We start from the raw sequence: 27728 nt of genomic DNA on the forward strand, positions 1-27728 counted from the left end.
AGAGATCCAATATAAGTTATCTGCAGAGACACCTTGAAAACATTCCGCCCAAACACATCCTTCCCAAAACCTGTGGTACTCCACTGGGGACCAAAAAGAGTAATTCAGACCTGACTCCATGCTACAAATACTCCCAGCATAATTTGCCTGGTTTCACTTTGGGAATGCAACATAAATCTCAACCACTAATTCCCAAACAGAATGTTTTTAGCACGTGGGTGATCTCAAGCATGTGGAATCTTCCGAGAACTTCACAACACCCATATGTCAGATTTTTATATATAGGTGCTCCATACGGCATAGAGATTGCATCACTTCACAGCTGCTGATAATAGTATAAGAAAAAAAGGTACAAAAAGCCTGGCTTTCCTACAACTGAAGCACCAAGGCCATTTTTAAAATGTTCATCAAGAACCCACAGACCAGTGTGTTAAATCCAGCCATTAAGTTTTAAAAACCAGAAGTTTTAACAACTCCTAATAATCTTGCAAAAGTATCCTGAGTAGCTGAAATACTGGGGGAATTTCTGATAGCTGGGTACTACCTGAGTTACTTACATGCCTAAGTTATAGAGGGATCTAGGTAGCTTTTAAATACCACAGGGGTACAAAGGTATTGTTTATGCTGCCTGTGGGCAGAAAGCAGACTCCACTGTGAGAACTGAAACTGGACCAAACTATGAGCTGCTTAACAAAAATATCTACATTTTGGGCAGCTTCAACTTTGAGAAGATTTTGAAGTAATGATATAAGGATGACACCTCCATCCTTTTCCTTGGGTTAGAAGTTTTCCTGTAAGAAAAATATCCCATGTTTGTATATGATGCAGGTGATGATGGGTTGTAGTCTTTGCCCCAGATTTGCCCTTGATATGGTGAGGTGGAATCAGGACTACAGCTGTTTATAGCTTATTATTTTGTATCTTATTTATTAACATCAAAGAAGTGGCATGTCTCCCCAGTTCCTAGGTTTGGGTCATTTTATGTCCTCTTGTGCATAAGTGAGCTTTCTATGCTATAGGAGAAACTTGCAATAGAAAATACATCCAACCCCCTCCTCACAGGCAGGAACTTGTGTCTGTTTTTCAGCAGGTACCAGATAATGGTTCTGCGGCAGGAGCCACTTGCAGGCTGTGGTCAAAGCTGAACCTTGGCTGTGGCACTGCTTTACGTCTTGCAAATCCCTTTGAGCTCCATATAACAGGGAGGCCTGTCGCTGTTGTACCGGGGATGGCAAGAAAAACGACATAGGCTTTGGTCCAGGAAGGAATGGAATGGAATTATTTATTAATTTCCAAACTCGTTTATACAACCTGGTTCACTTGAATGGCATAAGGTTATTGGTCCTTTGACCATCCACCTCTTAGAATGATTGGTTAAACCCTACAACACCCATTTCAAAATATTTCTCCAGTCAGTCTACATAACAAACAACAGGTGCAAGATAAAGAATTGGTTTACAAACCATCTTCACTGTTCCCAGCCAGCATCCATACAAAAGCAAGACTTTCACACGAGTGCTGGCAGAGAGCTGGAAAATCTCTCTGCACCAAGCTTTCAGCATCCACAGAGGCCTTTGAATTCTGGGTTATTGTCAATGTTTACAGCAGTGTGATTAGAGCCAATTAGTGACTTGTGCTTTGTGTGTGCTGTAATAACAGAGATGCTGTTTTCCCACTTTGCTAAATGAGCACAAGGCAAAGAAATGTTCTCCTGACCCTGAGGAGGGAGCCTGTAGTGAAAGAACAGTCCTCCTGCATCAAATACCAATCTCTCCCTGCTGAGCACGAGTATCTAAGGAAAGCAGGCCTGGGAATGTCCAAGTGTATGCTGAGAGGAGGAGCAGGGCAGCTCTTTTCAATGCACGTGTGGGCCAGGGTCTGTCACTGCATGTGTATTGTGGTTCCACTGTAAAAACAGTACATGGCAGTATTTGATGGCTGATTTGATTTGCTGTGTGCAAATACAGACGCACTTACTGCCCTATAATCTGTGTCCATGCAGAGCTGCTTCAGCAAAGGCTGGGGGAAATGGGAAGGGGTGGAAAGGAGCAATTAATTTTGGCCCTTCAGGAAAGCAGCATCCTGTAGATTCTGCTATTAATCACATCCAGTTTTTCTCCTTGTGCATTTGTCACAGATTTGTCCTGCTACCACTTTTAAATGTAATCACTGTAAATGAGGCACTCTCCAATTCCAGGCTCTTGCATCATGCCAGATCTATGCAAAGGTCCTACAGGAATCCATCCTCCATGTCTCAGGGACAGAAATGCTGCCAAGAAGCATGAACTCTCTCTTTTGCTTCTTCCATCTTAATAAAACAGAAACACCTTTCCAAGTTAATTTCAGAATGTTCTTTGTTTTCAGAAGTAATTTGGTGGCCTCGAAGGGCTGAAAACCCCATCCCCTGGATAGTCAAATGCACTTTTGGATATTCGTGATGTGATCTGTGGTATGTAAACAGACTCCATACGCTCTTCATCTGGATCTGTAGACTAAAAACAGTGTGGGTTTTAATTAGGAGATACAGTTAAAGCTGTTCAGAGATGAAAAATTTAGAAGAGACCTGCCTGCAATATGCATGTGCCTCCTTTTTCTTACACGTACTCATGAACATACCCGCTCTTGGTGAGCAGGAGCTCCAGCTCTGGCTCTGAGGGACTGGGGCTTGGTGGAGCTGCAGAGCCCTGGCACTGAGGGCTTAGCTTAGGGGTGGCCAAAGGTGCAGGATTCTTCCACTGAAGGATCCCCCTGCATCTCTGCTGATGCTGGGGACCAGGACAGGGCTGTCCTTTGTTGGCAGAGATGAAGCTGGAGCAGGCAGCTCCACCACTGGGGTCTGTAATGAAAATTGCAGAGCTGAGGGCTGTGGCCCTTTCTGGTGGGAAGCGCCATGCAGAGCTCTCCCTGTGCAGGGTAGGTGTGTGTGCAGCAGCCAAAGTGTTGGAGGGTATGCAAGTCTTGGGAGATGAGAGACAATGCCATGTGGCTCTGGACCTGTCCCTCGTAAAACTTGCACAGTAAGGGGAAATAGTAACAGTTGGTTTCTGCTCTGCGAGAGGAATTAAGCATAATAATGTGTTAGCCTAGACTGCTACCTGCCAGAGTTACAGACACAAGGCTGGGATAAAAAAAGATTGTCATCTGATTTTTCCATCTGGATGAGACTGCTCAATTTGCCTCCAGACTGTGTCTTTGGGGACTGATGCGGAGCGATGCTGCTGCACTCCCCGCCTCGCAGGGGGAGGCATGACCAGCAGTGAGGCATCCTGCAGGAACACAGATGCCCTTCTGGAGCAAACTGAGATGTAGATCCAAACATGCTGGTGGAGAACAATCTGAAAATACACACATTGAACAATTGCTGTCTCTCCCCCAACTTGCTGCTCACAAAACTCAAGTGATTTCAGATGGTGGATAGATTTATAGAAAATGTTTTCATCCTGCTTGCCACCAGTTTAAAAATACATTAGAAAGGAAATGAAGTGACAGTTGTAAAGTATCCAGCATATTAATGCTTAAATGATATGACCAGAATCATATAGAAAGAGGATTTCTGTTTTATATCTAGAAATTAAACTGTATGCAATTATGACGAGACCATTTAACCTTTGTTCAGTCTACCTGTCCCTATCTGTTCAGTCAAGCTTCCCTGAACAAATTGGTTTTATAGCAAAACCAGGAAAAGTGATTAGTACAGAAACAGTATTTATTCTGATTATCCTCTAGCAGCTAGACTACTGCAAGAGTTAAACCTCATTTGCATCTTTCTGCAAACAGATGTGGCTGTAGAGAGCTGTGGTATCGAAGACAGCAAGGCTAATGTATAGGGTGTGTGGTATGTCAGCTTTCTGATCTGGCTGGTTAGGTTTATAATTTCCTGCCAGTTTATAAAAGCTTCTGGTTGTTTGATTGTAAAGGGAAAGGCACTTTGGAGCTTAGGCAGCAGGGGAATTGACTTACCCAAATGTCCTGCATCTGAATGTGATTTGTTAATCTTAGATTTAAAGACTATGCTGGTCTTTCATTTATCTGCTTCAGCCCATGGTTTGCTTCCTTGTATGTTTTATTTTTAACTGCAAGGTTTTACATCCATTTTAATAAGTCACCCAAGAAGTATTGTAGCACTAAATAATCTGCACTTTCCAAGTGATATAATTGTCACCGTTTGCACAAATAGAACTGTCTGGTTTGCTACAAGTGACACAAATATAGAACAGAACACAGTCCAGTGGAAGAGAGAGTCTACAGAACAGCTTTTCAAGGATTCCTTATTGCTTTGCAATGCTTTTTTTTTTGTGAAATAGGCAAATGAATTCAACTTACAGCCTAACCTGGTCATTATTTAAAATCACTAAGTCATTTGTAGTCTCCAACTTTTCCTCTTCATAAGTGGCTTTTTGGATGGACAGCATGTAACTAAATTTCAGTTTTTAGGAAGGCCTTTAGTCATATAACTAAGGGTCATAAAAATCCTATTTAATGGGGAATACTCCTTTGCCATGGACTTGATCAATAAATTAAATGGATTAATTAAGTTGAGCTGTCAGGACCAAGGACTGTCATGAAGTCAGGCCAGCAGAGTTGGCCATTTATCAGAGGCAAAAGTTTGTCAAGAAAAGGCAGCCTTAAATAGGTAATTCTGGAGTGCATGCAAATGAGCAAGTACATAAAAAGTCTAGCAAAGAGTGTCTGTCATCTGATCACAGGCAATATAAAAAGAGGTAGATATGTCTGCACAAAGTCATTAAATCTGCTTATCAAACTTCTTACTGTGAATTTTTGAACTGCAAGTTCTGAGGAGATGAACTGGCCTGTAATATGAGTAACAGTCTTAGGTATTTCCATTTTTCACTCTTCACTGAGAAATTCAATTGGTTTTATGTTTTGAGATAGATGTACACAGACAAACATATACCTATATATGTATGAAGTGATTTAAAACACAGGCTTATTAAAAAATAGGAAAGCTTTTATTGCTTTCAAAGCATTTGGAGGAATTGTGTTCTGCAGGTAGAATTCAGTGCAGAGAATGAAGCCAGACCAATGCATTCCTGTCATTTCAGCACAGGAAACTTCCAGTGTCATTTGTGCCTGGTTCTGTTTGCTGCCTACAGGAGAGTCCTGTTGATCCTGGCCTGTGAGGGTCTCCACAGCTGGATGCTGTGAGATGCTGCATCTGCCTGGAGGACCCTGATGACTGACCCAAGCTGCCTTGGACATCATTGGAGACAGTCAGCAGAATTTCAGTGCCCACTTACTGAGGATCAAGAGACAGAAAGCCACAGGTGCTCCATATCTTTAGTTTTTCCCTGTGACCCTTAGGTTGCAGAAAGGTGGTGACAGTATTTCTCTGGCAGCCATAGGTGTGATGGCTGATGGAGTGTTGTGAAGCTGTTGTCACCTGAGGAACCCCCTAAGGGTGGCACAGTGCAAGCAGCAGAGCAGCAGCAGATCCTGACTCTCACTGTTTTGCCGCAGACCCCTTTGGTACCACGTGTTCCTTTGCGGATGTGGTAGGAGTGAGCTGGTGTGTGCTTCCCAATGTAGAAAGCGAAGCAGTGTATATAATTGCATTGAAGTTGCATGTCTGTTTTGGTACTTCCAGTTTAGCTCTAAAGCCCTGGCCATATGGATGCACTCCTACAGCCGCTCTGGAGGCAAGCTGAGAATAAAATGAGCTGTGTGCAAGTGCTGCAAGCCTGTGTAAATGAAACCTGCCTGACAAACTAGAAACATGCCTTTTTGATGTATAATAAAAATAAAATTCTCTCAAGGCATAGAACTTTACGTATGTTCAATTCCTGTTGATTAAATAGTTCTCAGCTCAAAACAGCAAGGGAGTGAGCCAGAGATGCTGGTACCAGGGCAGTGATTTATCAGGAGATATGTGAAGACAACAGTGCTAGAAAAATGTGCCCAGCCATGTAGGCAAGGGCCAAAGTCTTCATTGTAGTTTGGAGATGTTGTGGTTTGACACTGGCCAAACACCAGGCACCCATGAAAGTCGCTCACTCACCCTCCCCTGCCACAGCTGGGCAGAGGAGAGAAAAAAATTGACAAAGGCTTCATGAGTTAAGGACAGAGAGAAAATACTGTAAGGACAAAACAGGCTCAACTTAGAGGTGCAAAGTGAATTTATTAGTAACAAAATCAGAGGAGGATAATGAGAAGTAAAATAAGCCCCTAAAACACCTTTTCTTCCCCCAGCCCCTCCCTCCTTCCCATCGATAGCACAGGGAGACAGGGCATGGGGGTTTGGTCAGTTCATCACCTGAGGTTTTCTTCCGCTTAGCTCAGGGAGAGAAGTTTTTCTTCTGCTGCACCGTGGGGTCCCTCCCACAGGAGACAGTTCTCCATGAACTTCTCCAGCATGGGTCCACTCTCATGAGCAGCAGTCCTGCCAAAACTGCTGCAATGTGAATTCCCCCCATGGACACCCGGTCCTCCCAAAACTGCTGCGCCATGGGTCTCTCTTCCACAGGGTGCAGCCCTCCAAGGACAGGCTGCTCCAGCCTGGGAGCAGGGCCCTCTGTCTCCACTGGGTCTTCCACTGGATCACAGCCTCCTCCAGGCATCCACCTGCTCTGGCATGGGCACCTCCCCCACAGGCTCTGAGTGGATCTCTGCATCCCCCAGACCCATGGACTGCAGGGGCACAGCGGCTTCACCATGGTCATCACTATGGCCTGCAGAAGAATCTCGGCTCCAGTGCCTGGAGCACCTCCTCCCCTCCCTTCTCCACTGACCTTGGTGTGTCCATGTTGTTTCCCTCACATATTCTCACCTCCTCCTCTTCTCTGGCTAGGAAAGAACTGTGTGTACTTTGTTTTGATTTTCTTCTTAAATATGTTATCACAAGGGCGATACCATCATCTCTCATTGGCACAGTTTTGGCCAGCAGCATGTCCATCTTCAGAGCCATCAGGGATTGGCTCTGCCGGACAAGGTGGAAGCTTCCAGCAACTCCTCAGAGAAGCCACCTCCGTGGCCCTCCCCGCTACCAAAAACCAGGCCTTGCAAAGCCAACACAGGAGAGGAGACCCTCTTTTGTAAGGGTGAGAAAGTGCAAGAAGGAGAAAGGACTTGCTCTTTCCTTGAGGTTGTTTAGGAAGGGTAGAGAACAGGGTGTGCCTGACCTTGGCTCACTGAAGTGCACCTGGGATGGAAGAGGATGAAGATGAGAGACTGTGATTGGTGATAACTTCTGGATTGCTTCCCTTCCCTGCTCAATGGGGCAATGAGAATCACTGTCCCATGCCATAGTCCAGGGTTTTGTCTTGGGGACTTGGGAGAAAAGTTAGAAATGCTCCCAAGTGGCTGAAGCGCCTCAGCCATTTAAGTTTTAAAAAAAAGTTTTGGTTTTTTCTGTGAATCCTGAATTCACAGCACTGCAGTGTACGTAAAATTATCAATTTTAATTAAAATGATAAAACATTCTGAAACAATAGAAACATCCAATTTTTGTAATTAAAGTAATGCAGAAAAAACTGCTTAAATGGTTCCAGAACTAAATTTCACAGTGGTTATGCCACTTTAAAGTTACAGGGTTTAGAAACTAGGTTGCACTTTTGAGACAGTCTTTAATAATTCAAGTCCTTTCAAGGTCAGAGAGAAAGTGGTGATACAGTGATTTCTCTTCTTGAAATTTAAAAGCTCTGTTTATTCCTCTCGTATACATGCATACATATTCCAAGAGTTACCATGGGGTCTCAACAGTCAGGGTCAACATGTCAAGTCAGTGGATACAGCCCACTACTGTGTACCTGCAGCTTCAAAGCATCACTTTTTTTAATATTCAGTTTGGTGCACCCTTGATAACAGGGCCAGGTAAGCTCTTCCCCTTCAAATTCAAGGCAATGCATTATCCAGAAGTAGTTGGAATGACCAATAATTTTCTCCCTGGCTCCTCTGGAATGATTATTCAATATTTTTTTTCAGGATTTCTTTTTCACAGTAAAAACGTAACTTACCTCTAAGGTTTCTGGAACAGGAACCCTTTTTTCAATATGTTTAAATGTTGTTTAGTGTAGAAGGGACCCAATCTCTGAAGCTTTTAAATGCTGCTCCAAGAAAATTAGTGGTAGTACCTATTGCCTGTAGAAAAACATCAATAACTCCCAATTAACTGTCACTGAAGCACAGCTTCAGTTTGAGATTTCAGTTTGAGTGCATTGAGTACTTCCATGGGAATGTTCAACTCCCAAGCAATCAATCACACCATTGCAAAAGTCATCCAGAGCAAGTAAGAAAACTTTGGGAGAATTACAGAGCAAAAAACTGCACTAGTAAGTATGAGCATGAAAAAAGGCCTCTGATACTTCATGAAGAGCTACAGAACAAAGTAAAGCTCCTTATAATAGTGGTCAAAAATAAAATGCACAGGTAGGCTACACAAATTAACATTTTGACACTTTCATACAAGCATTGGGCAAAGAAAGGGGTGAGTGAGACCCTTCCTTATCTTGCCCCACATTGCAACACTGCTTTGACAAAGTAACGTTGAGGAAACCTTTCTTCCTTCTGTGCTAAAATACCTCAGCTGGCCCGTTAGAAAAAGATCATTTTGGAAGCAGCTTCTTAAAGAGTCCAAACATCCAAGACAACATTCATGCAATCAAAAGCCAATCCTCCAACTGTGTGTGGACACAGACTAGAAGAAGTGCTGGTATGCCCAAAATATATATTGGGTATATTCAGACACATATTGACAGCAAATTACTGACACAATACCTTGCTCAATGAGCGAGATCACTCCCGCTTTCAAGCAGTTCCCTGCTAGTTGGATTCTCTGTTCTGCTTCCAAAGAGCTAAAACACAAGTTCTCTCCCTCTGCCTGGTGTCAGGAAAAGCCCATTCCCTTTTAGGAGACAACAGCTAGAAAGCAATAGGACCAGGCGCATCAAATCAGTGCAAATATAAGAGGCACAACTCCAGCAGCTCCCTCTTTCCTATCTTTTATCATTGAATTAAGAATAGTGTTGGCAAGCTCTCTGTTAAGTTTATTTGGTCTCTTTATACATTTTTAAATGGAATTTTGGTAGGTTTGTTTTTGTATGGATCTGTCAGTGTGTTGTGTATAAAATGACAATTCAAGTCTCAAGCTATCAGCCTCTTTCTGCCAAGTGACAAATAGTGGATGCTTTAAAAAGTCTCGTGGCATTCCAGAGAGCTAAAGAATAATGAGTCACAATCTCAAAAAAACTTAAAATTATTTTTTCTTTCCCCCCTTCCCTTTTTTCTTCTCCCACCTTCCCCCAGTTGCTCACAGAAGGGGGTTAGGTCATGGGGCTCAAGAAAAGAGAATTTTCAATTTTGAATTTTAGCATTGAGTTTTCAAGTACCAGCAAAACCTAATTTCCACTTGCACATTACGTGGGGCTTTGTCATTAATTTGCACAACGTGTCAAAAGAGTAGAAGATAAGCTGTAACACCCTCCCCCAAGATACACTCTGCTGTTAGATTGAAAAGGCCAGGGTAACAAAGGTGCTAATAAAATGTTAGCAGTGTTTCCCTTCCCTGGAAAAAACTTGCCAGTGCTTAAGGAAAATAATTAAATTTGTACAAGAATTATATGAAACCTATGTGCTAAGCTTTATTCCTTATTTTCATTTACTTCTTTTGCCACATTCATTTTTTTAATATCTTTTCCAATTTAGGAATCCTGTCTAATGCTTGGAGCAATATGCAGGAAGAAGCCATAAGAAATCTTACTATAACCTCAGAAAATAACTATGATTTTGTGCATTCATGTAGTCTCTAGAAGAACAGAAAGATAATGAAACATCAGGCAGTTGTTGATCACATCTCCAAGGCACTGATGTCAAAAGTACTGAGATGATGCAGAGTCCTATTAAAACCAGAACAAACAAACAAAACAAAACCAGTACAGAACTCTCCCCTGTGTTAGTAAAAATAAATAAATCCTCCTTGTCATTCTATCTTGACCCCTATTTTTACTGCCATGCTTATCACCTATGCACTCGAATTAAACAGAAAGTAAGGCAGCATCCTTCACGAAATTTCACAACAGAGCACTTTCAAACCATAGCCTTTCCCGTGCCTCACCAAACTTCCCATGCTTCACGATAGCAGTACCTTCAGCTGGGACAAACCCCCTGAGTGTTCCAGCTCCATCTCTTCTCTGGCACCTAGTGAGCCCAGCTCTGCCTCTCCTGGTCAGCCTACATGGGGACAGGCAGGAGGGCCCACTAGAAAACCTCAAATCCAGCATTCCCAGTGGACTGAGTCCACTTAAGTAATGAATGTCTTCCCACTTATAACACAACAGTTTTAATGCAGCCCTGTGTTTTCATCTCTTTGACCTTGCCAGAATAAATAAATAAATACATACATACATACATACATACATAATCCAGGTACTGAGATGGGACATCTTCTTTTAAAGTCTGCACATAGTTACATCCAGCTCTTAGAGCCCAATTCAGGAAAAAAAAATCCTCACTTTGGACTCAATATAAACACCAACTTTTCATTCAAATGCTGCTCTAAGAAAGAGTACCTGAAATCAGATGGTTAAGTGATTCTTTTGTCAATCTTACAAGACCAAAGAACACAAGATGAAGAATGATGACAGACAAGCCACAGCAGTGTCCCAAATACCTAGGACATTGTCTCACTAGATAAAATTATGTCAGTAGATTATTATCCAGCATTCCCAATGTTTCTGCCCTGGCTGAAGAAGCAGTCTTGAGAGGAGCTGTTCACAAGCCTCATTTCAGCAGTGAAAATCCTGACAGACATGAGAAGGTAAATGCCGCATAGCCAGCCAGGCTGCTAAAGGCCCCTTCCCTCAATGCTTTGAATAAATACATCCACATTGCTATTTCTGTTTCACGGGAAGGGTATAAAATTGTGAAGCAGGGAGAACCTGCACTGCTAGAACACGTTAGCAGGCTGTGTGCCAGGCAGGCATTCACCACAGACATGGGCAGGAGATCAGGGCCCCCGCGGCTGGGAGGGCTGAGAACATTTCAAAGTAGACATAATCTACTGGGATGTGTCGCTTCCAGCAGCTCCTCTGCTTCAGCACGGAGCCAGCTGTTGGGCCAGCTCAGCCACCGGTTTCCAAAGAATCCACTGACCTGCTAAGGAAACAACAGGAGAAAGGCCGAAACTACCACAGGAAGGACAGGAACAATTTCTATTTTTGTTTAAATCACCCACTTCATCAGTGGCAAAAGTGCCCCAAGCTGGATGGAGCATATTTAAGTGCCAGCTCCTGCAAGCATCAAGCACAATGAGAGAGGAAGTAACAGCAAGGGAAATGCCAGGGCTCTGTGTGCTGGGAGAGCTGTGTGGCTGCCGGGAAGCAGGTTCCTGGCCCTCTCGCCCTCGTAACATGGATCAACACATCCATGGGGACATCTCAGCCAGAACCACATGAGAGCAGTGTCCAACCAGCAAGCACTTCTATAGGGAAAACAAAATCACACAGAAAACAGGTTTCTATCACACGACTGTCACTTGCAAATATGTTGGTAATCAATCACAAAGGCCTAGCCCCAGACGGACTGAGACTGAAATGGGAAAGCTTACCTTTCCTTCAGCACTTGTGTACCACAGCATCATTCCCCATCCCACTGCGATTCTCTCATACTGCCTGAGCTTTCCTTGATGTTGCTCAGTCTCCTGATGTTAATGAAAGAATCTCTGTATTGACTAATGCTACCTTAGGAGAGCCAGGGTCCTTATGCACATGTTTGAGTTAAGGAACTTACAGGTGAGGATAACAGCCCCTTGACATTTCACAACTAATCAAGCAGCTAAGAAGTGGTCAGCACGGCTCTTCTGTCACTCAGCCAACCATACTGACAGTCTTGCTTTAAAGGCACTTCACTGCAAGAGGTTTGGCAGCACATAAAAGTGGCATGCCAGTTATGTGGTTCCCTCCAGGCTTTGGTCAGATCACACAGTGCCTGGGTTTAGAGAATAAGAGGTGATGCTCAATAGAAACTCTGAGGCAGCAAATAATTCAGATGTAATCAAAATATCTACGCCAATGCAAGTGAAAGGTAGCAGCAGCAGCAAGGAGACATTGGCTTTTACTCACAGCAGCATCTGCACTGCTCCAGGGGAGCCCAACTGGTCCCACTGCTCCCAAATGGAGCCTGCCAGGTTCCTCTTCCCTGTGGAAGGGGCTGGTACTGCACTGGCAGGTTTTGCCACGTCCTTTGTAAAATTCTGTGTTCCATGTAAGATCTTCAAACTCCCTGCTGAAAGGCAGATATTTTACAGAAATCACATTTCCCAAAATAACAGCAGAAATTCTCCTTCACCTCCTACTAAGGACTCCAAAGGAAAACATGAACCCAAATCTTCCATCTCTCCAGCAAAGCTCCTCTGCAGATTTTGTCAGTCACCTTCGAGGAGAGCAGGAAAACCTGGTCTGAAGTGGCTGCTGCCAATGTAAAACAGAGATTTGTGTAAGCTGAGAAGTGTTTTCTATTTTAAATGTATTCATTCATACAATCACAGGGCATTGGTTCCAGACTATACCTTAGCCATCACAAACAACCACAGTAAGTCAGCAAAGACCCAGCAGCAGCCCTGTCTCCACAATCACAGTTCACCAGGACACAGGGTCCAGGTCTTCAGGTGGGAATTCCCAGCCTGCCTGATCCCAGGCCAACTGGGTGAGCCACAGCTGCCCAGAGCCCACAGGAGTTCCCACTGTTATCTCCAAGTCAGCATTTGGGTCCCTCCTACATCCACCTCAAAAAGTAAAAACGTAATTAAAAAGTGAAATGACAGAGCGCCTAGATGCAGGGAAGAAAAGTGCAGAGGAAATTCAAGAGGAAAAACAAATTAGATCAAGGGAAGGGGAGGGGAAAAGAGAAAAAAGGCAATTGATGGCAATTTCATTAGTAGAGGTCAAAAATGTTTTCTTTACCATTTCAAAAAATATCAAATTCTGTTGTACTTTATGATGAATTAAATATTAGCAGTCAGCAACAGATTAATCTCTTTGAAATGGAAGCATAACCCAAGCATTCTTACAGTAATAAAGTACTGCAATGGGTTCAAATTTTCTGTGAATTGTATTTGTGAATTGTTTCTATGAATTTGTATTTAAATGAATACACTGTATACACATACATTCAGCAGAAAAAGTGAAACCCTACTCTTTTGAAAACTGAAGTTTCTAAATGGAAATTGTTTTTACTACCTCGATAGAAACAAAAAAGAGAGACAATGAAAAATTCAAGGGAGTCAGTCAAATTAACCTTTTTTGATCAATGACTCGTTCGTAGGGATAGACACATTTTTAAGTTGTGAAATTTCTGATGCATGCAAGCCACCAGGGTTGGAATCAATAAAAAGTGAAAATAAAGTGGATTTGTGTAGACTGATTTTTAAAGCAAAACTATGCATTATTCATACAGAAAACTGCCTATAATGACAGGAAAGCAGGTTGGAAAGTCTAAAGGTTTAGACCCTGTAGAAAATTTAAGACAAATCACATTACAAAAATGAGTTTTGATTAGATCTGCAGAGTACAGAAATCCAGTCTTGCTCACCTATGGACATATTTCTCATGTGTGCATTTCTAGGTTGCAGCATATGTACAAGTAAGTAGACCCTCTTAAAAGCAAGACACATCAAAGTTCCAGAAAAGGAAAAAGCTGGACTTCACAGGAAAAAGAACAAATTAACTACACAAGTAATTAAGATGTTAAACATTTACAGCACACTTTTTTTGTACAAAGGTATCTTTTTAAACATTCGGAACAGCTGCTTTTAATAGCCAGACTCCTACTTACCAAACCATGTAGGATGCTGCAAGTGGTGAGAAGGCTGCTCTCAGCAGAGTGCTGTCTACATCTGGGATGGGATTTGCAGCAGACATGAAACACTGGTTCTCTCTTTAACACAGTGGTAAAGAAAAGCCCATGACTTCGATGGAACAAATTTCTGCAGCTTGGTCTTCGTTACCAAGCAGTGCAGTGTGACAGGGCAGGTCTGGGGAGTGAAGCAGAGGGTGCTGAGGACCAAACCCCACATTTGATGACTTCTGGCATTATCAGTCAGACCAGCACTAATCTGGTCACACACACTAAACGCCTGCTAGCAGCCAGTGTAAACCAGGCAAACAATGGGAGCCCATCTTCACTGAAAAAGAACTCAGCCCCTGTACCGAGTCCATCCTACAGAGCACACCAAGCCTGGCAAGTGGGGACATGTAAGGTTAATGTAAAAATACATTCCTGAACCAAACTAAAAATGATGGCAGAAAGAATGTGTTTCCATTAAACACTAGTGTTTAAAGATGACTTCACTATAATAACCAGACCATGTTCAGAGTTTCTCCCAAAGTTTAAATATAAAGCATTTTTTACTCTTTCATCTTGAACTGTACTTTGCCAGAAGACCAGCTGATGCAGCTCCACGCAACAAAGTCAACTCACTTCACTCCAACATAATTTGGTTGTCAAGTAATACTCTCACATTTTCTCAAATCTCTATTTAAGGAGCAATACAAAAAAAGCAACCCAGATTAGAAAAAGAAGTCTTCAAAACCTGCAGATAATACAAGATTTTATAGGGAAGAGGAAAATAGCGAGAGGAAGCTGGAATATAGAAAAAATGTCAAGAAGAGAGCTTGTACAATTTCAACAACATCCAGCTGCAATTCAACCCCTGCTTCAGCTGTAATCTCTAAATCCATCCAGATCTGCCTAGAAATGTTTGATTATCTATATGGGCCTATAGTTACATACAACAAGTACAGAAAACAGCAGTTCTATCTCTTTACCATTACGGTGATTAACTTCAAAACTTATTTACCTTGAAAGTACTCAAGGGATTGCAGTATTAATTATTTTTAAAGGACACTCAATGCAATTGGTGGCCCAGCATTGATAAGTATACCAAAAAAGGAGAATTAATTGGGGACCTTGGGACCCTATTAAAATTTGCTCTTGACTGTAAGTTCTATGACCTTCTATGGCTGAACTTCTCTTGAGGTAACTGCATTTATATTTTAAAAATACCATTTGGTGGAGAAAAATAACCAGACTTCAAAGAAGTATACAAACACATTTGCAATACAAATCAGTAGTTTTCCAAGGAAAAAGATTAGAAAGACTAAAAGCTTTTGCACTGAACACTGAAACAGGATCTGATTCTTGTATGTCTTAGATGCAAACCTCCTCTCAAAGTGTCACATTTAGAAGCAAACCTCAAGAGGCAGCAAGTACATTTACAAGGCTGTGTTCCTGACAGAAGCATCAAACTGGGCAGGATAATGGAAACTTGCACCCTTGCAGGTAACTAGACAGTATACTACTCATCTCTCAGATGTGCAGAAAAGGAGGAAAACCTTGCTAGTTCAAACAGCCTTGTCCTAGGATCAAATGGCCTTGTCCCAACAATAAAAGAGCTGCTTCCAGGCTGGAGATGAGCTACACAGACCCTTAACATGACACCAAAGCTCAACTTCTCCTCCTACAATGAGCAGAGGTGGACACAGATACACTGTACACAGAGTAGAGACGCTGGACAGGACATTCCTCACAAACAGACATGCAGGGTCCAAATAGGCCCAGGTCTGTCTACACAGGTTATGTCTTTGCACTGCCCACCTCAAATCTGAGCAAGCTTCTTAAAAGCCGGCACCAATCCTACATTTTCAATGAGCAAAACTCAATGGGCAAAAGAAATAGGTAAATCTTCATCAGCATTGTGGAAAACAGCTTTGACTGCAAACACTAACAAGATCTCTCTTTTTATCTCATCACAAGCCAACTTCGACAGCTCTATGGACAGAGAGCCCCAGGTGCCTTTTCAGCTTCTTGACAATTAACCCCCTGTTAATGTTTCATCCAATGATTAGTTTTACTGGGTTTTTTCCCTCCCCACTAGCCCCACACAATGAACTTCAAAAGTTTCAGAGCACAGAAAAACATCTACCACAACCACCCCTTACTAACCACTTCTTACATGCTCTGTGTTATTTCCAAATCTGTCTTTGACTACACCAAATCACTTTGATCCTTTGTGGACATCTGAATTATGCCACACACCCCAAATGAATTAAGCAGAAAACCAAAGAACTGGGAAGCACAGCCCATTCCAGGAGGAGGGCAGGCTTTATCTGTGGCACCACAAGCTTTTTGATACTCGTTTTTGCTGGGTTTTACAGCTTCTTTGAAGAAACCTCTGTCCTTTAATGAGAGGGGAAACACTTCCCTTTCTCACTAAATTAATCTCCCCAGTCTTTTCACTTTTATTTTAAAAATTTGGCCATTTTGCTTGGTTTGACTACCGGAAATCTGCTCTATAGCACTTAAAATAGTGGCTCTTTTACAGTAAAAATCTCAAGTAAATCAAAAGTCTAGAGTCCTGCTGCTTGCTGGGGAACTCCTCAGACCCTCAGAGGCCAGGGCTTCCATCTTTTGCAACACTTGCACAGCTTTGCTTATTGTAGGGGCTTTTTGAGTATCAACATCTTCTGCTCCAGGAGCTCTCTATTCCCCTGAAGAAACACTTCACACATTCCCCACGATTTTTTCCCCATGATGTTTTTCTTAGTATTTATTTCTCTCCTTTCAATATTGGCAATGTCAAGTCTGACCCCCGTGTCAGCAGCCATCTGTTTGTCCATCCTCTTCTTCATATTCAGTGCAAATGCAGGACGTGGCATCAGACTCATGGCCTTCCACATCCTGGTGCCTGGGCTGACAGAAACACAGGAAATATCAATTTCCTCAAGGCACTCATCTGTTCCTGCCATTCCCTAGTAACAGCTGAGTAGACTTTTCACAGGCTTCATTTAAAACCCTCATACACTCCCCAGCAATTTGTCCCTTTCACTTTCCACGCAGATGACTCCCAGAACACTTCTCTTAAGTGAACAATCACATCTTTGCTGTCTCTTCTTTTAAACTTTACTTCCAAATATGGGCAATGTTTGCTGCCATTTCACACAGTGATGAGAGAATGTCCTTTAATATTTCCAGAGATTATATAGTATCAGAAGCCTCTGTACTTTTCCTATCTACCACTAGAAAGAGAAGCAAAAAGTGTAGCTCCCTGACAGTGGGTTTGTAAAAGGGGCAAGGATCTTCTTTTCTTTCACTGTATTTGTAATGGGAATAAACCACTTTTAAAGTACCTGAAAGAATATACATTTCATAAGCAAAATATTTCTATTCTGGATTAATGCTGGAGGGTAATGGGAGAAGTTGAATAATTAACTCTTAGCTGCTGAAAAAAGGGCTCTTTCTAACAAAAGATTTAACTGAATTCTTTCTCTTGTGCCATCTTCAAATCTGTTTCAAGTTCTCTCCCACTCCAACAGTTGTGGGGGTTTTTTTCTTTTAAAAAGGAGACTCACACAGACAGAAAATGTACATAATTCATGAGGAGACACACTGGACAAACTTTTTTTTCATACTGACACATAAGGCAGGGCTGGGTGGATGGAGAACCCCACAACTCTAGGCCACATTTTAAACACACATTTCTAAACCAGACAACAGCTGGGAGCCATTACCCACCAGAGACTCAGCAGATGCCTCACAAAGTTCTTGAGTACTGCAAACAAACCCTTCCCTTGCAGCTGCTTCCAAGGAGTCTTTCCTTTCTCCTGCTGCTTGTATTCTGCCAGGGAGGAAAGGCTATACAGCAAGGCAGGAGTTGCCCTTCCTCCAAATTTTTCCTGATTGTTTTAACGGAAAAACAAAGTTATTGAGATACCTGGGGGTAAAATAGGTTGGTTGTAAAAATACTTCCATTTTGACCAAAACCTAAAGTTTAAGTTTTGCCTAGATTCAAAATGGGAGACACACCAAAACCCCCATCATTTTCTTACAGCACTAACAGAATGTAACCAGAGCTGAATAGCTTTAATAAACACACATATGGTTAGAACAAGATCATCTTCCAGCAGGTTCCTTCCCCTGAGACCAGCTAGAGTTATATTTCAAACCATGAAGGAAGCAGAGACTATCCTCCAAAACCCCTGCCAAGGGAAAGGAGACCAAATGGAGATAAATCAGGATGAAGGTAAAAAAGGAATAAGAAACTGAGTTGCCCTGGGGAAATATGAAATTATATCTCTGAGTTACTCTTCTAAGCATAGGCCTGAGGCAGACAGTTCAGGTCTATGCATTTGTAGCTTCCACACAAGTTGGGCAGATAATCATAAACTTTTCAGATTTGTCATTATCAGCAGAGCTCCCCTCAGGTTCTCCATGCAGCCAAAGGTTTCAGCAGCATTTATAGGAGATCTCAGGGAATGATCCCTCAGACCACACGATAGCAACAGAGGAAGGACAGGATGGGATTAGAACTGACATTGTGCCAGAACTCAGCCTGGATGGTTACCAGGAACAGTAAGAGAACCTGCTCAAAGAGAGGACAAATATTCCTGGGCTTACAGGTGGAGGAAGTGCTAAAATTGCTTCAGAGAAGCTGCACCTGAGATGAGGAAATAACCAAAGAACAGACAGAAATACAGCTAAAGCATCCACACTGCAGCCAGCAAAGGCAGCAATCCTTCAGAGCCCAGGTCTTTTCCAGTCTGGCATCAGGCTTCACCTCAGGGTGTGCTCAGCCCTCAGCTTTCACAGGAAAGGGAGCAGACCTGGGACCAACACCAACCACGTGCCACTGAAGGTCTAGTTGGCAAGCCCCACACAGATTTGTAACCCAGTTTCACAGCTTGTCCATGTCACCCACAGGCTATTTACCCATCCCAAATGAGAAGGCTTGGATCGGATGCTCAGGCAATAGGATACAGCCCAGATCCTCAGATTGGCTGCACCAGCTCCCATCACAACAGCACAAGACTAAACAAAAGCAACCTGCCCCAGGAAAAGAGTCCCTCCAGAAGAGAACATGACCACCAAAATGGCATGGCAGGACCAGCAGGGCAGACATGTATCTGTGTGTGAATGGCAACAGCAGAGTCCCAGGACTACTGAGGCTGGAGGGATTTGTATAGCTGTGCCCCAGGCAGCTCCATTCACCAACATCCAGCACTGCCCTTTGACTGCTGAGAATATCACAGTGGTAAGTAAAATGAGAGCAAGCAAAGGAGTTATTCTTGATTTAACTTCAGATCCTCATTTTAACTTAAGAAAATTCAATTAGTTTCTACCCAGAAGCAGTTTAGCTGCCATTGTTGGCAATCAATGGTCCCTAAATGCTGAGAAACTGGCAACTGTTCAATGTGCTGGCAGAGAGGCTTTCCTAATTAAAGATGTCACTTTTCCAGCTAATTTAAGTCTGCCATCTCTTTAAAGTACCAATTGCCACAACAAAATATGAATAGGAAATTGACTTTCTGTGCATCTGTTTTTGCAAAAGACTTCCTTGGAGTCATATGTTTCAGCTTAAATGGTTTAGGTCACTTGCTGGGAGGAGATAGTAGAGCTTTGTTCTGATTCTCGAATACCTTTTAAATAAAAATAAACAGGGGTTCTGTCATCTGTGGGAATGAAAAAGGTATTTGTTGGCTTTCGCATCATCCATGAGTTGTACTGTATTCCATCTGATACTGATTTTGTTAGGATAAAGGAAATCCCCACTGGATAAGTCTGCTTATCTAAACAGCTTCCATCACACTACATACTTATCACACTGCAACTTCCCTGGGGATAGGGAAGTGCTGTTATTCCTGCTGGAAGGAAACATAGAGGCATATGGCTGAGACACAAAGATTTTTAGATTTCTAACTTCCACTAAAGTCAAATTTCTAACTCATGCTATTTAGCTCCTTTCCATAATAGCTAAATAACATCCCATTTTTTTCTGAATCCAGCTATCCCAACATTTTAGCCAAACCATGTATTTTTAAGACTATTGGCACTCTGGCAACAAAAGGAAAGCAATGCCTGTGCACCTGGGAATGGAATTCCTAAGTTCAGCAACAGAGCAGCATCCTAACTCCAGCACAGTATCTAATGCATCCCCAGCTGTGCTCACTCCAGTCCTTTCTGCTGAGGCCCCAAACTCAGCACTGTTCTGGGTCAGCCAAGGGAGCAAGCACAAATCCCAGCAGAGCTGTCTTCATAAAAAGGACTTCTGACTCCTCTAACTCCTCCTAATTTTTTCTTTTTTTATGATCTATTTGTGAATCTGCATGGAGCAGATACTATAGCACTGCTAATTAGGGCAGAGCAATAGTGCCCATCTCTAAACTAGTTTTCTTTACTCCACAAGGCTCTGACAAACAAAGCAGTTACAAGCAGGACCTGAAATCATCTTCCCTCCTGTCCAAACATCAGAAAGGCTGCTGAACTTTGTTTTTGAGGAATTCTAGATAAGAGCCATCCTCTATTGAGTGCCACAAGCAATAAACCCCTGATCTTTGACTGGGACTTAAGGCCTTATTATTGTACATGAGTTAAATTCAACATGGATGAGATACATTCAACCACCAGGGTAGTTACTCACATGAGCATTACTGATGTGAGGCTGTGTTTTGTAAGCCTGGAAATACTGACTGGCTAGGTATACTTGAATCAAGTCATGCGTTATTTATAATTTATTAAAATTTATTTTAAACAATTCTTCTCCCACACCATCATTTGATCAGCTCTGTTTACAGTCTACAACTGTGGAGCAGAGGCGTGCAGCATTAATTACACCACTGGGCTCTCCCACCCCCAGGTATGACAGAACAGACCCACACTTCCTTCCTGAAATGGAAACCTCCTAACATAGGTAGGAAACAGGGAACATTTTATACTTGTTTTTCCCCTGCCAATGCAAAATCAACTATTCCCACTGCAGTATGCCCCTTTGCCTCTTCCTGGACCCCAGAAAGGACTTCTGGCAGCGACAAAGTCTCTGGGAGCTGAAATAAGGGGCTCCACGCTTCACTAGGGAAAGAGCCTGGATATATCCTTTGCTCAGATCTAATTCTCTAGAACAGCATTTCCTGGGACTCTACCTCCCTCCTCTTCAAAATGTGTTGGTTGAATTCCCTAGCCCCAGGAGAGAATCACAAAGTGGTTTGGGTGAGAAGGGACCTTTAAAGATCATCCAGTTCCAATCCCCCTGCTGTGGGCAGGGACACCTTCCACTAAGCCAGCTTGTTCAAAGCCCAATCCAACCTGGTCGTGAACATTTCCAGGTTGCAAGTGCAAACCCCAAATTATTTGCAAATAATTCATCTAGACTGTGAGGATGGTAAGATTTTCCAAGCCCAGTTCAGCAATGCCACCTTTGTGGCCTGCTCCAGTCCTGGGGCTGGCTGTGAACTCTGTACCCCACAACCAAGGTCAATGAGGCTTTCTTTTTTTTTTAAATGAAGTCACAGAGCACTGCAATGAATGCTATGCAGAACTAATTTGTCAACCCAGCCAGTGTCTTTATGTCTGCATATTTGCTGGTGAATTCCCTACCCCCCTCCCTGGTCCATGTCCTCCCATCCTGAACGGGCACATCATGGCTGAAGTCAATACATGGACTGTCTGCCCCTGCGCTGCCTCCTCCAATGCAACAGCGCACGTTGCACTTTCAACTCTCCCTCCAGAAACACTGAATTATTTTCATGAGTCACTGCATAATAGCAAAGAGATGCCAGGAGAGGAACAGACGCACCACAACTCTGGGGCACCTCCAGCCCTCACCCCAATTCCTGCAGCTGCTGATCAGACCAGCATCCACTGGGTACATTTCCAGAGGACCAATGTGGGACACACACAGCAGCTCTAATGGCATCTCACAATCCCGCAGGAGGCTGCAGGATGGATAAATCAGAGGATGCCACATTGCTCCTGCAGCCTCTGCCTTACCCAGCACCCACATGACAGTGACCACTGCCCGCTCACCCATCAGGACAGGATATTCCCATCTGCAGGCATCAAAACTCACAAAAAAAACCCCATCCCATGAGCAGCTTATTGCAGGACAACAAGCAAAGGCAAAGCCTTTCCCAAGCTCTCCAAGAAGGTTGCTGTGCAGAACAGGACCCCGCTCGGCACACTGTGGCAGGGCAGAGCACTCATGTCCTCAAGGTGTGAGGCAGAAGTAGTTCTGGAAATCAGGAATACAGCTATAAAACAGAAAAACCAGGAATGTCAGCTCATTATCAGACCTCCTAATTACTCAGTCTAGCAACACAAATGCAATATGGAAACATTCATCACCAAGAAAATAAAAAAAATCTTCACAACTTATATACATACACACATATGTGCACATACAGTTTACTCTACAAAACTAAAATATTTAACTGTATATTTTACATCAGCACATTTCATCTTAACTCAGGGATATATCATACATATTCCAAGTTATTTTATGTACACAGAAGCTGTGTACCAACACCTCCATGAGGAAACCTGCGGGGTACTGCTGCCTCCATCTACTCAAGTGCTAATGGAAAAATAACCTGCACAAATACATCTGTCAACACACAGGGAAAAAATTTATCCCTTGAAGCAATTATCACATTGCATTTGGCTTTCCATGAACACATACAGCTCCTTTCCACTAGGAAAGGCTCTCTGTAGGTCGGCACTTGAGACAGTGACACATCCAAATGCATGCACCCAGGCCTGTTCCCTGCTTCACTGGCAGAGCAACACACTTACTGCCTCTCCTTCTGCCCTCCCATTTCTTTCCGTGCACCAGCACAGGTCTTGCCAGAGCAAATCTGCCTCCTAATTTCCACTGGGAGGAATATAGAGCTGTCTTTTTAATGCTGTCCTGTGACAGTCCAAAGCCTTGTGCATGACACAACAATATTTGGGGAAGGAGGGGGTCTGTCCAGTTTCTGAAAAGATTAATCTCCAGGCCACTACACTTAGCACAGATTCTATGAATTATGACAACAATAAAAATCAGCAAGAACAACGTCCACAATTCCACGCACAACCCCAAAGGATCTGATGTGCTGTTGCTCACAGCAGAGCTGCTCCCTGTTCTCTGGATAAATGTAAAAGCCAGACCTTCCCTCCTGCAAGACACCACCTCTTGGTCTTGCTGCCATCCCACTGCATGCCTAGGGAGCACACACACAGACAGACCGCAGGAAAGAGTGGGAAGGATCCAATTGTTTCTGTTTAAATTACTCCCAGTTTAAAACTGTGGTTTGAAAGAAAAGAAAAAGGAAAAAATACCAACACAAAATCCCCAGCGTGGCTGCTGAGAGTGGCTTGTTCTCCAACCATCTGTGCTCCTGGCAGAAGCCATTCTGCTCCTACACATCCTTCAGTGCCTTCTGCTTCCTGAAGTGTTACACAACTGTACAGTGAAGGAAAATCAACAGAATTAACAAGTGGCCAAGTACAGAATTACCACTGAGGCTGAGTACATTGGTCTCCCATCACCTCGGTCTGGTACAAACTCAAGGAAACAAGTTGATCTCAGCTCTAGCCTGTGGCTACTACTCCAATAAATAATTACTAATTACTGAGAAGAACAGTGGAGAACAGCATAAAATTAAGTGATACTGTTGCTCCTGGCTCCCTCTCATTTGTACAGCTTATTATTGTCCATGGTTGCACAGAGCCTTCCACTGCACTGACACCAGAGACTGGCATTCCAGCCATTCTCAGCTCTTGTGGATAAGCTTCTCTCCATTACTGCTTTTGGGCTTTTCTGCTGTGCAAAGTTCATTGTAAGCCCAAATCTGGATCCATACCTTCCATATGTTCTCCCATTTGGATCCAGGATCTAAAATTACCTTGGTTGCCACAAAAATAGGAGCTTACAATTCCCCTTTGCCTTGCAATTAGGTCTCTAAATCACTTAATTGTGGGAGCCAGATTTTCTAGCAGAGTTCATTCATAAGCAAAATGAGTCAGCTGCAAAATATTTATCACAGTCCAAATTCTCTCAAATTTCCAGCATTTGAATCACAGAATTCTGTTCTGATCCAGGTCTAGGAGCAATGACAGAAAAATTACAGGAGGCCAGAAAAATCAGAAATCGTTTTCATCAGAAAGCACACTTCTCCTTCAGGAAATGTTATACCCTGCCAATTCTTGCACTGAAACTGTAATTTACTCCTTTAAACTTCTTTACTGTTCTGTAAATTGCAAGACATGATTTGAAGGATGCTGGATAATTAGTCGAACAATGATTTTTTTTTTTGCTAATTAGCTAGCTGAAAATTTCATTATCATGAAATTTATCAGCCTCATAATTTAACCACCTTCTTTGAAAGCCAAAAATTAAGAGCATCTTCAGTGCAAAATATACCTATTATATCTGTTTTATCAAAAAACATATGCGCACAACTGCTATGTAAAAAAGCCTCAAAATACTGTAGAACAAGGAATATCTGATGTAAATTACTTCTCCCCACCCCCCCCCCCCTCCCAGTTCACCAATCTCAATAGTAATTAAGCCAACAAAGTACTACCAGGAATAGGTACCTCCTGACAGGTGCTCAACACGTAGTAAAATAAGCAGTTCTGTACTCATACTAAGTGCTTACATTGTCAACAGCACTCTTTTAATAAATGGTTGCATTTGTTATGCTATCTTAAATAATTATTTGCTAGAAGATCATAATCATCTAATAAAAATGTGTTTGGTTTTGAACTGGACCTAATTATAGGTTTTAAACTCTGGTGACAACACATGCACTGGAATCCATTAGCAAGCTCTGCATAGAAAAGGTGACAAAAAATCAAAAATTTCTTTGGTTAATTATGAGACCGTGATCCATGGGAAATTGATGGGATTTAAGTGCTTGAAACCTAACTCTCTTTTCAAAATGACATTCATGTAATCATTGTGTTTTTTAATTACTGAGACACCACAAAAAACACTGCAATCATCCCAACAAAACCCTCTTGGCATTTGTGCCAAAGATTTTTTCCCTCTCTCCATATGCAGAAGAAACAAGTTAATAACATGAAACATTCCAGATTTCAGCAATTCCAAATAGTACAGTGAATTTCTGGGCAGGTACAGAAATCAAAGTATGCACTTTGAACTGCAGGGCTGAGAAAGAGAATTATTTACTTGCCGATCACAATCTGTTAGTGTACCTGGAGGATCAAGGATTTTTAGGATCAACTCCTAGTCAAGAGTACCAGCTTCTCTTTCATCAATGTGTGTCAGAGTTTTAACATCTTTTAAACACCATTTCTTTGTATTTATGACTGAATTACAGTTAAATAAGGCAACCCACTGAATCATCACACTTCCTCAGAATAAAAATTCTGCATGTTAACAGCATCTCTCTCCCCAGATGTCCTTCAGGCAACAATGAAAAATGAAGGAGACTGCAGTGTGCTTATCATGGTGACATGAGTTACCTCTCTGAATATTTCTCAGTGCAAAGCCAGACAAGAGTCACAAGAGCCTTACAGGGGGAAAAAAGGAGGAAAAAAAGGAGAAATGTCAATTTATATGAAGTGCACAGTAAAGACTTGCTTTGTCTTTGATTCAGAAATCATCTGAACTTCCAAGTATCAATATCCATAGCAATAAAAAATAACTTCAGAAGAAAAGGAAAACCTTCATTCACAAAACAGTATTAGGAGACTTTCAAAGACTTTGTGTGTAACTGAACATTTGCTTTAAATTAATAATCTTTCTTCAACTGCACAACAGAACAGCTTCTGGCTACAGGACACAGCTTCCTAAAATGCTGGTTATTGTAGTAATGCTTCAAGAAATGAATATGCTAGCTCATATTGGAAATCATAGGAGCATTATTTACCTCTACTGAATGCTGATCTAGACATTTAGCAAATAGAATGCAGATTAAGTGCTTTTATCTAAGGAACTTTAGGTAATAATTAGTTTAAATATTAGTTTAAATAATTAGGTAATGATTAGGTAATAATTAGTTTAAATATCAGCTAGTATTTTCTTACTTCAAGCATTTCAATTATTATTAACAATAGAATGGGTGTTACTGCAATAGCAATTTCTCATGCCAGTGGAAAGGACTTTTAATATAAATTCATAATGACACCATTGTATGGACCTGATTCTAATCAGGAAAGCATGTCATGCATCTGAAATTGGTGTTCACAAATCACAACCTGGCTTCCCACTGTGGATACTGTTCCTGTTTCTGACATGTCTTCCAAAGGCACCCAGCAGTGCTGCCTGCATGCTGGCTTCAGAGCTAGCAGTACAAAGGTGCAGGGGTTGAATCTTAACCACTTTCATCTGTTCCATTAAGACGTAGATGTACTTACTCATTTATGTGATTTGCTACATCACAGTCCATCTCTCAATTACATCTTTTCTGGAGGTTAAATTAAAGAAGAATGTAGGGCTACAGGCAGTAAATGTAACAGGCTGCCAAACAGCTCTAACAAGGTCAGTATCAGCACCCCCAGTGCACACTGTTTCCAGCTACTGGTACGTGACGAACCAATGGAGCATGCCAGGACAGGACTACAACTTAATTCAGAACAGTAATTGCACACTTTGGACCCATGCTTGGAACGTGTGCTGGGTAAACTCCTCAGGAAATATTTAACCAAAGGTAGAGAGTGGTATATCCTCTATCCACTCCACAGCTGATGGAAGAAACACAGATGGTTCTTCCAAACACAGGGGAGCTGGAGAAGGAACATTTGTATTCACAGTTCACCACTGGAGATGGCAAGCAAGGGAGGGACTCTGGCCAACAACACTCCCTCTTACTCTGGTGAGGCACCACAAATAGTTCCTCCTAGAAAGAGACCTGACCAGTAGTGCCCTCAAGACTTCTAGACCTCCCTGGGGTTCAGTGCTTTGCAGAAAAGGTGTCTGCAGGTGGGAGGCAGCAGTAGGTTGTGTAGGCGTTGGACGCTGTAGTTTGAGACATTTTCTGTTGCCTTCTGCACATGACTCACCGCGCAGCTCTGCACAGCTATTTTCAAATCATGAATCTGCAAGGCAGACCCCCTTTGGCTAACAACCCAGCTAACTGGAGAGAAAAAACAATGCACCTGTCTCATCCTGAGTGCTGAAGTAGCAAATGCTTTCTGAGCTTTATTTGCAGAAATGGGACAGTCATGGCCGTTCTTCTAGTTTTAGAACAAAATTTCCATCTAAAAATAGCATGGCAAATCACCACTGTAGGAGCTCTGCTTTCTTAGACACACAGCCATCCCAGAGCACCTAGAGAGTGTGTCTGTCCCAGAGCAGTCTAGAGAGCTGCCCCAGCACATCCCAGAGGTCTGCAAATGGCAATTATTCTGCATGTTGAATATATACATTCCATCTGTGTATTTGTCTAGGCACATGTGTATTTCCATGCTGGTACATCTGTATAATACATCTTTTCTACACAAATTAAGCCAAACAGTGATCACAACATGTTATTTAAATATCAGTAAGGATTAGAAGGTTCAGAAAGACTCCAAACCCCATAAAGTGAGGCTAAGCAGGATTACTTCCTGGCAGCATGTGGATATATGCATAAGCTGACTATTTATTTTCATGACCTACATTGGCATGTAAGGAAGAGACAGAGTCTTCTCCCTCCTCAGACAGGATGAAATCAAATTTTATACCTCCCAGTGATGGATTCAAACTCACCTTCTTCTTTTCTTTTCTTTCTCTTTAATGAACAAAAAGCAGAGAAAGATGAGAGATAGACTTCAGCAGCTGAAACAAAGTGGAATTGCTGAGCTATAGGAATAACCACAGTGTTAAGCCAATGGCATTCAAAGAACAGTAGGGATAAATTGGGAAAAAAAAGGTAGTAAGGAGCATGAATCTCAAGGTAGACACAAGGTCAAAGCAGCTTTTGGAAGAAAGCTAAAAGATAGAAGGGTGAGAAAAAAAAGAA

General features: G+C 42.3%; 1 protein-coding gene and 1 long non-coding RNA gene across 12 annotated transcripts in view; both read right to left on the bottom strand.

Moving 5' to 3' along the window:
* Positions 1–27728, bottom strand: part of IL1RAPL2 (interleukin 1 receptor accessory protein like 2) — a 386734-nt gene that overhangs the window by 290610 nt on the left and 68396 nt on the right. The gene's annotated exons all lie outside the window — the stretch shown is intronic.
* Positions 6780–21339, bottom strand: LOC121664533. Of its 4 annotated transcripts, none has more exons than XR_006016032.1 (4): positions 13783–21339; positions 8731–12419; positions 7971–8094; positions 6780–7156 (listed from the first exon to the last, which is right to left on the bottom strand). It is a non-coding gene; the product is annotated as an uncharacterized LOC121664533 (long non-coding RNA). The 4 variants fall into 4 exon arrangements; XR_006016034.1 differs by having other exon boundaries at positions 8731–11650; positions 12298–21339; XR_006016033.1 differs by having other exon boundaries at positions 8731–11431; positions 11558–21339.

This window comes from Corvus kubaryi, unplaced genomic scaffold (genome assembly GCF_017639235.1).
Source record: "Corvus kubaryi isolate FWS band 111438036 unplaced genomic scaffold, C.kubaryi_AGA036_p1.0 130, whole genome shotgun sequence".
NCBI classification, from domain to species: domain Eukaryota; kingdom Metazoa; phylum Chordata; class Aves; order Passeriformes; family Corvidae; genus Corvus; species Corvus kubaryi.